Raw genomic sequence first — 10,593 nt, forward strand, 5'->3', positions numbered from 1 at the left:
GGCACAAGCTGGACCATGGGAAGTTCCACTCCAATGTGAGGAAGAACTTGTTTGGGGTGAGGGTGGCAGAGCCCTGGCAGAGGCTGCCCAGGGAGGGTGTGGAGTCCCCTTCTCTGGAGATCTTCAAGACCCGCCTGGATGCTCCTGAGTGATGTGCTCTGGGCAGCCCTGCTTTGGCAGGGGAGTTGGACTGGATGATCTCTAGAGGTCCCTTCCAACTCTGACAATTCTGTGATTCCATGATTTTACCAATCACAAAAACTAAAAAGGAACAAGTGATCCTTTTTTAGAAATATTTTGATGCTATCCTTAATATTCAGGAAGGCAACTGCTGGAGGAGGGTACAGCAGAGGGCTACAAAGATGATGAGGGGCCTGGAGTATCTCCCTTACGAGGAGAGGCTGAGGGACTCGGGTCTTTTTAGTCTGGAAAAGAGAAGGCTGAGGGGGGATCTGATCAATGCTTATAAATACTTTAAGGGTGGGTGTCAGGAGGATGGGGCCGGTCACTTTTCAGTGGTGCCCAGGGACAGGACAAGAGGAAATGGGCACAAACTTGAGTATAGGAAGTTCCACCTAAACGTGAGGAGGAACTTCTTTCCTGTGAGGGTGGCAGAGCCCTGGAAGAGGCTGCCCAGGGAGGTGGTGGAGTCTCCTTCTCTGGAGACATTCAAACCCTGCCTGGGCCAAGTTCCTGTGCAACCTGCTCTGGGTGGACCTGCTCTGGCAGGGGGTTTGGACTGGATGATCTCCAGAGGTCCCTTTCAACCCCATGGGATTCTGTGATTCTGTAATATTCCTACAAGTACTGTCCTCCTGTTCTATTCTCTGATCTCCCGCCTTAGGAAACATTGCAGACTCAAGAAGTTTCTCTGTTATAAAGCAAGTTTATTAGGTTAACCTAAGACACAGAAACCACACAAACAGAATAATGGCTGGTCTCTTCCCTGAAGAGCTGTTACTCTAAATAGAGCCAGGTCAGGGGAAAGGGGCATAATTTACACTCAAAATGAACAATGTCAGGAGGGAAACAGGTAGTTCTACAGATATGGTTCTCATTAATATCATATATGTTCCTCTCCAAAAGTGCAGTGTATTAATAGCCTTTCCACTGTGTCATCCACCACCATCTACTTGTGAATGTGTCTTTGCCTTTCACCAAGAATTGTTGTCATGTCACCAAAGGGGTCTGCAATATTTCAGTGCATCATCACTTCTATCCCTTTTATTTCTGTTGAACACCTTACTTTATCCCAATATTTCTTCTTTGTTCACTCACCTGTATGCCTTTCCCCTCAGACACGATTGAGCATTTGGAATAGTCTGTCAACAATTTTTCAAGTAATTTCCTTCCTAAATCTTTCTTCTCTCATTCATCATAATCATTAATCTCAGTATTCTCTTCCATCTAAACTTTGGTTCAGATCAAGTGTTTAAAATCTTTAGAGCCAGGAATCTACCTTTGGGAGAGTTCAATAAAGAAAATTTTCTTCTGTTGTATTTTAAGTGAAAATTGAATGTTTATGGGTTGGTGTTATTAGTGTAAACATGTTATTCTACATTAATAGCCTTTTTCTATCAAGGATTGAAATGGTAAGACTATGGGAGTCTGAATCCAATTTCAAATATCATACAATTTCCAGATTTAAATGTTATAGCTTGAGTACATTTCAAGTGGCAATATGGTTTGGCTTGCCTTTGTTTAAATCTGCTCGCTAGAAGAAACTGTTTAAAGTTTTATTACCCTCTTTTTGCGTCTGTCTTTTATATACACCACTTTCTTAAAATCTTTCTACATCTCACCTGATTTCCATTAGCCCGTTCCATTTTTTCTTCTTTAAACGTAAGGACATTTTGAAAGTTAAACCTTTTTTTTTATTATTTTTTTTTTTAATTTTGAAAAGCCATGTCTTTAAAGAGGCTCACCTTTATACATTGTTGAGCGAGTCCTGTAGGTTGGTATTACCCGAGCAGCGTGATATCACTCGGTCTGATCAAGCATGTGATACAGGGTGCCCTCTGCTTCTGCTCCAGTAGTTTGGTAGATGATAAACTAAGACTTCTTTATGGATTAAGGGCAAAGTGACATTTTTGTTGAAATAAAATGTCAAAGGTTTAACGCGCCAGCCTCTGTATGTTAAATTCAGCAAGAACTGGTCTAAACAGAGATTCAATCTTGCTAATGCTGAACATAATACTCCTACCAGAAACTCTCAGTTGTTAACTCTGAGAAGCCTTGCTAACTTACCCAAGTCTGACTACATTTCCAGAAGTTGGCTCTGAGTACATTTTAAACATAAAAGCGGGGAAGTTGGAGCAGTCATCGTCCTTAGATTGCTTGGGAATTAAGGGAACCAAACTTCTGCTTGCTAAATATTTATCAAATAGATGAAAGAGCCAAGAACACTGAGGCAGCAACACCTTCATTTTCCCGGTCATGGTATAAAGACACATACTTTTTGCTTGTCCTCATGGTGCATTCGGAATTCTTAATTGCTGTTTTGAAACAGTTCAATAAAATTTATGGCTAGCTACTCACCCTGTTTCCTTTCCTTCTTTTGTTTCCTGCAAGTATTTGCTCTGTTCAAATCAAACCCCAGAAAATATCTTCTGAAGAGTGGGGCTCTTTCTCAAGTTTCCAAGAATAATATAATTTTCCCCTTTTGAAACATTTTTTCTTTTTCTTTCCACCCTCCTGACACCATAATTTTCCCCTTTTGAAACATTCCTTTTTCTTTTTCTTTCCACCCTCCTGACACCTGTCCCCTCCGAAACACTGAAATTCATTCATAAGAACTCTGCTGGGTTCCCGACAGGCTACGAAGTGTTCAGATCAGCCGGAGACTTGTTCTTAGAAAGACCTGATATTACACGACGTCAGGGCTCAGGAATAAAGAGAATGTGTTTTCTCTTAACGCCTGGTACCATACTAAATCTAAGTCGTCCTAAGGCTGACCCTACACGTGGACAGTGTGGAACTGAAGAAAACAAGGTGCTTTATTTCTCTCCCAGGCGGTTCTGGGCACTGACTATGCACAGCCTGTCTGACCTGCTTATCCCCGCTGTTCCACCATTCTCTTTTCCTCCTCCTGCTAACCAGAAACCAGGTTGTGACATTTCATTTCTTCTTAGACTTTTTTCTTTTCACAGAATCACAGAATCACAGAATTGTGGTGGTTGAAAGGGACCTCAGAGATCATCGAGTCCAACCACAAAAAACAAAACAAAACAAAACAAAACAAACAAACAAACAAAGTCTACACGTTTCTTAAATACCTCCAGGGATGGTGACTCCACCACCTCCCTGGGCAGCCCATTCCAATGCTGGATAACCCTTTCAGTAAAGAAATGTTTCCTAATATCCAACCTGAACTTCCCCTGGCGCAACTTGAAGCCGTTACCCCTTGTCCTGTCGTCTGTAACTTGGGAGAAGAGACCGACCCCCGTCTCTCTACACCCTCCTTTCAGGTACTTGTACAGAGCGATAAGGTCTCCCCTCAGTCTCCTCTTCCCCAGACTGAACAACCCCAGCTCCCTCAGCCTCTCCTCGTAAGACTTGTGCTCCAGACCCCTCACCAGCTTCGTTGCCCTTCTCTGGACCCGCTCCAGCCCCTCAATGTCCCTCTTGTGGTGGGGGGCCCAAAACTGGACACAGCACTCGAGGTGGGGTCTCACCAGTGCCCAGTACAGGGGGACGATCACTTCTTTTTTTTTTTTTCACCTTGCCTTTTGGTCAGTGCTGGATGCTTTATAAGCTCCTAAAAAAAAAAAAAAAAAAATAGCCCAAAGGAAAGAGCACCATCAGGCTCGGAACCAGTTTTAACTTCCTAGGTGCAGTTCTCCTGGCTGCTTTCCAGCAGCAATCCAGTAATTGCTTTGCCAGAACTCAGTGCACAAATGCGACTAGAAATGGGAAAGGTACCCCTCCGAGCCATAATTAATTTTAAGCGGAGAGTCTCAAAATACTTTCTATTGTCCTAATCTCACAAACGCAAAAATTGAGTCACCAGAAGGTTAAACCTGCCGTTAGACCAGTCCCTCAGGGGGCCTGGAAAGCATCTTTGACTTCCAGTCTAGCCCTTTGATGGCGGGCTTTCTTCAGTGCTTTAGAGAATGTCATCTCTGTTGATTATCCAGCATGTATTATTTGTGTCAAGAGGAATCACATCTCTGTACACATAGTGTTAAACTGTAATTCAACTCTTATATTTATTTATTTATTATATCGATTTTTAAAGTGCCTGGTGCCCCGGCATCCATATTGATTTGCCAGCAACAACTCTCAACACACGGAGTTGATAGTTCTGTCATGTTTATTGTATACTATAAACATTTAATTTTAATCTTGGGGAAGACTAGCTTGAAATAGGTTATTTTATAAAAATCTTGACAGTTTACAAATTTCCTTAAGATGGATACTGGTTGGTATGTTGTTGAAATGGTAAAAACCCTTCTCTTGTGCAAGTTGCTTGACAGAATAATAGGTTATAGCTTTTTCAAGTATATTTTGAAAGCTGCATACGGTAGCAGAGTAAAAGCCTCAACGCTCACTGGAGTTTTATGGCTTAATTTTCTAGCAGGCTACCAATTAGTGACACTTATTGGACACATTCCATGTGATAACTTACCTCCTGACTACCTGACCCCTATTTTTTCCAAGATGGGAGCGGCGCGGCGTGTGATGTGATGTGATATGATGTGATAACAGAAGTGATTACACCTGAAATAGCTTAGAGCTTTCAGCTTTTCAGGGTTTCACCTGGAAACCTCCAAAGTTTCTCCTGGGGGTCTGGCCGTGTGTGACAACGGGCTCAGTTGTCCCCAAGGCCCCTTCAGAGCCCAGAGCCCATGAGCTGTAGGCTGAACCCCCACGAGTAGTTACACCCTCAAACATCCTGCAGGAGAGCTAAGCAAACGAAGCAAACCAATTAAAAATGCGTGTTAATTAATATCAGTTCAGTGAAGAGACGAAAGCTGCTTAAGTCAGGCTTATGCTTAAGCAGGTGCTAAATCAAACCGTGCAGTTTAGCAAGGAATTCTGTGGTGTCTCCATGCTGGTGGGGCCAGACTCTACATTTGTTTAGGGCTATTTATAAAACATTATAGCTACAAGGTATGAAGAAAGAAGAGAAAATCTTTGCACTAATTAAACTACTCAACATACAGGTTAAATACAGCAGTACAAAATCATAATTAAGGTCAGCGTCTGCGTTTATTTTAACAGACACCTCTATATTTTAAAATACGAAGAGTAATTAGAAGTTGACTGATCCTTGACTAAACTTGAACTGTACACGCGGCCAATGATTCACCACCTCCTGGTGTTTTTCCCAAGGGCAACAAATGCACATACTGTGCAAGTACCCGAAAAGCGTCTGCTTAAGCAGATTTAGGATGCCTCGTGTGCAAGAATAAATTCACCTGCAGCAATGTAAGAGGAGGATTTTAATGGCTTTTACACCTTTTAGGAATTTAAGCTTTTCTAACATTTTATTGACTAATCAAACATCCTTCTATGAAGAAAAGTTATAAACCTCAGCAACGTGAAACGGTCTCTGTGAACAAAAACAATATCAAATATGCATTTAAATGGCATACAAGCTTGTAAAAGAAGCCTAGAATACTTTCCCTTGTTTTTAAGGTACTATCAGAATGCCATTCTCTATTCTCCAGTGAAACCTCTCATCAATTTTATAGCATAAAAAGCATGGGGGGGAGTTAGCTGAACTAAATTAAAACAATTAAAAAAATATGTACAGAATTGTCTTGAGAGACAGAGAGTACGGTTATCACATACAAAAGGCTGCCAACCCCCATGCAGCCTGAATCAATCACAAAGAGGGAGGAGAGGCAGAGAAAGTTGACAAAGAGGGGAGAAGAGAGGGAGAAAGGGAAGGAAAGACCAGGAAATGGTGGTCATTCTGTGTCCCCGAGAGAAGAAATTACTAAACTGGTGTAAGGTTCTTCCTCACGAAACAAACACCATTGCCAGCAACTTTCTTGGTAGTTTCAAGAAGTCAAGGACTGGAAAAAACCACTGAAGTTATGCTGCTTTGTTGTGCTGCTATCTAGTTCCCTTACATCAAGTTGACAGATAATCTGAAGGACTCTCCTCCTTGCAACCTTTCTGGAAGTATTCGAGCCTGTGCACTCAGTCTGCTCCAAGTTGGACGGTTTCTTTTGGTGCTCGTGTGTGCATCTTCTCTCTAAAGCCTCACTTCAATCCCTTTATGGTATATTTCCTCCAGAACTAAGGTTACCGTCACCAGATTTCGTGTCTGCCCTCCCTTAATAACTTGAGGAGGGGCGACTTTAGAATTTCACTGGCACTTTCAATCCCAAAGATAGTTTTAAATCCTGTAACTGGGAATTACTGAACAAGTGGAAAGAATCACTGCTGTTTCTCACTGAAAGAAAGGACAGTCAAGCTAAGCTTTTATCCACTTTTTGCTGCCGACGAATTGTTTGGTTTATGGCCCTATATTTGCCAGCTCTCAGCTGGGTGGAAGGGAGAGGTCCCTCCACTTTTGAAAGGTGCATAATCCTAATTTCTCTGGATTAAAATTGACTAGTATATAACGTTGTTTGGTACCCCCTGCTCAGACTTTGCCTATTTTTTCTTAATTTGATCCCCCAGCCTTGTTTTTCATGTAGTGCTCTCGTGCTTTGGTCCTTCTGGTGGAGTAGAAGTACGGAGCTCCTTGATGAAGGTAGAACAAGTAACAGCACCCCGAATTAGTACACAGCTCTGCAGTAATTTTCCTTTTCTGGAGCTGCTCTTTTTGTTCTATAATAGACACGCTTCTTTTTGCTCTTTTTTTTTTTTGGGGGGGTGGAGGGGGTGTTTTTAGCCAATTGCTGTTTCCTTGTGGTCTTCTTTGGTTGTATACCAACCTGGTTGACATCGGTGACGCCGGAGGAGGAGACCTTTGAGCAGCGCGTTCAGCTTCCACTGCTGTCACCAGGAATCATAGATCATAGAGTCATAGAATTGCCCAGGCCGGAAGGGACCTCCAAAGGCCATCTAGTCCGACCCCCCCGCAGTCAGCAGGGACACCCCCAACTAGACCAGGTTGCCCAGGGCCTCGTCGAGCCTCACCTTGAATATCTCCAGGGATGGGGCCTCAACCACCTCCCTGGGCAACCTGTTCCAGTGCTCCACCACCCTCACAGTGAAGAACCCTCTCCTCATCTCCAGTCTAAATCTGCTCCCCTCCAGCTTGAAGCCATTGCCCCTCGTCCTGTCACTGCAGGCCTTTCTAAACAGGCTCTCCTGCACACAATACTCCAGGTGAGGTCTCACCAGAGCAGAGTAAAGTGGCAGAATCCCCTCTCTGGACCTGCTGGCAACGCAGCTTTTGATGCAGCCCAGGATGGGATTGGCCTTCTGGGCTGCAGCTGCACACTGCCTGCTCATGTCCAGCTTCTCGTCCACCAGCACCCCCAAGTCCCTTTCCTCAGGGCTGGTTTCCAACACCTCACCCCCTAGTTTGTATTGGTGGCGAGGATTGTTCCGGCCCAGGTGCAGAACCTTGCACTTGTTCTTATTGAACCTCATGAGGTTCACCTGGGCCCACCTCTCCAGCCTGTCCAGGTCCTTTTGGATGACATCCCATCCCTCAGGTGTATCGACAACACCACACAGCTTGGTATCATCCGCAAACTTGCTGATGGTGCCTTTAATCTCCCTGTCTATATCATTGATAAAAATGTTAAACAGCACCGGCCCCAGCACGGACCCTTGAGGAACACCACTTGTGACTGGTCTCCATCTGGACTTTGAGCCATTACTTTTTTATTTTATTATTACCACCGTTTACTTCATTAGGAGCCAAATGAAGTGCAACAGGCTACAGAACGTCCCTAGAGTCACATGAGCTTGGACTAAAGTTCAGAGGGGAGGGCAGGGTAAGCCTTCCACCCACCCCTCGGGCAGAGAAGCCCCAGGGGCCCGGGGGGCTATGGGGACTCCCCCCCCGGGGTGGGGCTATGGGTACTCCCCCCCCGGGGTGGCAGGTCAGGGCTCATCCCACCGTCCCAGCCACGGAGCAGGGCAGGGTTGGCTGAAATGGGGTCCTGGGGAAGCTGGGCATGACCATTAAAGCCCATGAGTGCCCCAGGAGCTGGGCAGCAGCCCCCCTGGCTCTACCCTGCCCCAACCAGCCTGCTCTCAAGGGGGTAGAGGAAAAGCAAAGGTGGCTTCCAGAGGGGCAGGCTCACATTTCCATTCTGAACCCACAAGCCGTAGGCCACCCACCCTCTTCAAGCTGCTTTTGTGACTCCCACAGATGTTGTTGTTTTCAATATTGTTTATTTCCTTATTTATCCTACTGATTTTATTTACTCCCGAGAGCCTGGCAAGGCCCCCGAGATGCAATGAGCAGTACAGTGGGCATAAGAGAGGAACGGCTCAGAACAGCCTGATATTTAATCATAAGCTGTAAATATCTTTTGCAGACTTCTCTGTTTGCAACTGTTGCTAAGCATGGGAAATTACTGAGTTAGTCAGCTTCATTTGTATTTTTGTTGAGGGAGAGCTTGAAGCATTAATTAAATTACATTTCAAGTTTGGGGATAATAAAGCTACGTGTTCCCATTGGAAAAGTCAAACAGTAATACAATCAAAAATAAATACAATGTAATAAACCAACTGCAAATATACCAAGGGTAAAGGGCCGGACATTTGCCAAAGTCTCTGCCTTCCCCTCGATAGGGTCCTAGAGCTCAAGGACCACAGAAGCACAGAGGGCTGCAGGGGGGGAGAGCTGTGTCCCCAATTCTGCCAGCTCGGTGCCAGGCAGCAATCAAGGCGGAGGGGGATCAAGGAGAAAGGCTGCAAAAGTTGTTACTACAAAGTTGCTGCTACAAGAACATCGTGTCTTACCAGGAGCTCCCAGCGCAAGCGGAATTCAGAGTTTTAACTTTTATCAAAACACCTGGAAAGAGAACCGGCAGCCTCACTGCAGTGCGAGCAAACACATTCCCCACCATTACCAGCTTTCCTAAATCCTGTTTCTTTCTCATCTTCCCTTAAAACACTTCGGGTTTGTGCAGCAGATTCAGCTCTGCAGGCTTTACACGTGGAGACGTGACCGCGTCTCTGGTTGGTTTGAACCCGGCCAGGCTTTTACACCCCCTCTCCCCAAAGCACCCCAGGTGCCCAGCGATGCCTCCGGCTCTTTCTCACACCTTGGAATTTTGCATTTCTGTGTCAGCTGGGCCTCCCTGCCCCAAATCCCTGCAGGTTCACTCCGGGTAGGGCTGAAAACCTTCTGCCAGCAGGTCAGGACTGCAGCCTTGTGTTTCACTGCCACCCCCGCATCTCCTGCCTCAGTGTTACTCTGAGATTTACTTTTTATCTGGACTTGAAGTTTCTAAGCGAACAGCAATTTATTTATTTAATTATATATATTTTTTATTTTTTTTTAAGAGGCTGTTTTCCCTTGGTATTCGTTACAATTGGCCATGCTTCGAGTATGTCAGGAGCTTAGTCAGCTGTTCCTGTGACCAAGACTTGTTTTTCTTCTTTTTATCCCTTTCATCCAGTGGAAAAAGTTTCCTGCTGCTCTCTCTCCTGATATTTGATATCCTGTCTCCAACTGATGTACGTCTTTAACTTTTAAAGAACAGCACGTCCACTAGTTCTGTTAATTATCACTCATTTTGGTTTGGGTTTTGCTTTTTTTTTTTTTCCCCTCTTCATTGCAAGATTATTTTGGAGGTGTTACTTCTCAGGGGAATGACTTTTTCTAACCCAACTCCCTCTTCTGCAAGAACAATAATAAAAATCACTGTGTCATGCTTTGCAACAATGGGTTTATTTGATCTAGAGAATTGAAGGGATGTTTAGAGCAAGCAAAGCAGCCAGTCAGCACCTTCCCTGAATGTCTGCTACAAGTAACATTGTCATGCAAAAAAGCAGGGAACTTGCCAGATTTTTTGAGTTTCTCTGGAAGTGATTTACATTCTAATAGGTTTTCCTGATAATCATCTTTCCCTCTCTTTTTATTTTTACCAGAAATAACCTTTCTGGCACCAACAGCAACTACCTACACTGGAAAGTAACAGAGGGAAGCCGTTACTGTGCAGTTATTGATCATGCAATCAACTGGGTCACCAAGAGCCCTGCTCAAAGCTGCCCACTTGTCTTTTTACAATGAGTAAATGACAAAAACATTTCCAAAAACCTTATTCATTGAACACTGAATTCCCTGCTTACCCTTATGAGAATTTGTTTTCCACTGTCTTTTTGAAAAAGAAGCTTTACGCGGTAGAAAAACACGTGTACACACGAGCAGAGACACTGAAGGGACGTTTGAAAGGCAGATCCATCGATTCTACAATCACATGGATTAATTGGCCAGAATTAGGTATTTATTAAAACACCTGCGATGCCACTCATAGATCCTTCGCAGTGGACAAGTGGAATTCACAAGATAGCTCTTCTGTGACGGTCACTTCCAGTTCAATAAATCATTGTCTAACTTGGCTTTGCTCAGCAGCACAAAGTCATTGGCTCAAGGTCAACTTCTATGTGACCCCTAAAGTACCCCCCAAACCAGCTCTGCCCCAGCCTCAACCAGATCCTGCCTCA

This window comes from Calidris pugnax, unplaced genomic scaffold (assembly GCF_001431845.1).
Source record: "Calidris pugnax isolate Ruff unplaced genomic scaffold, ASM143184v1 scaffold316, whole genome shotgun sequence".
Classification (NCBI taxonomy): Eukaryota; Metazoa; Chordata; class Aves; order Charadriiformes; family Scolopacidae; genus Calidris; species Calidris pugnax.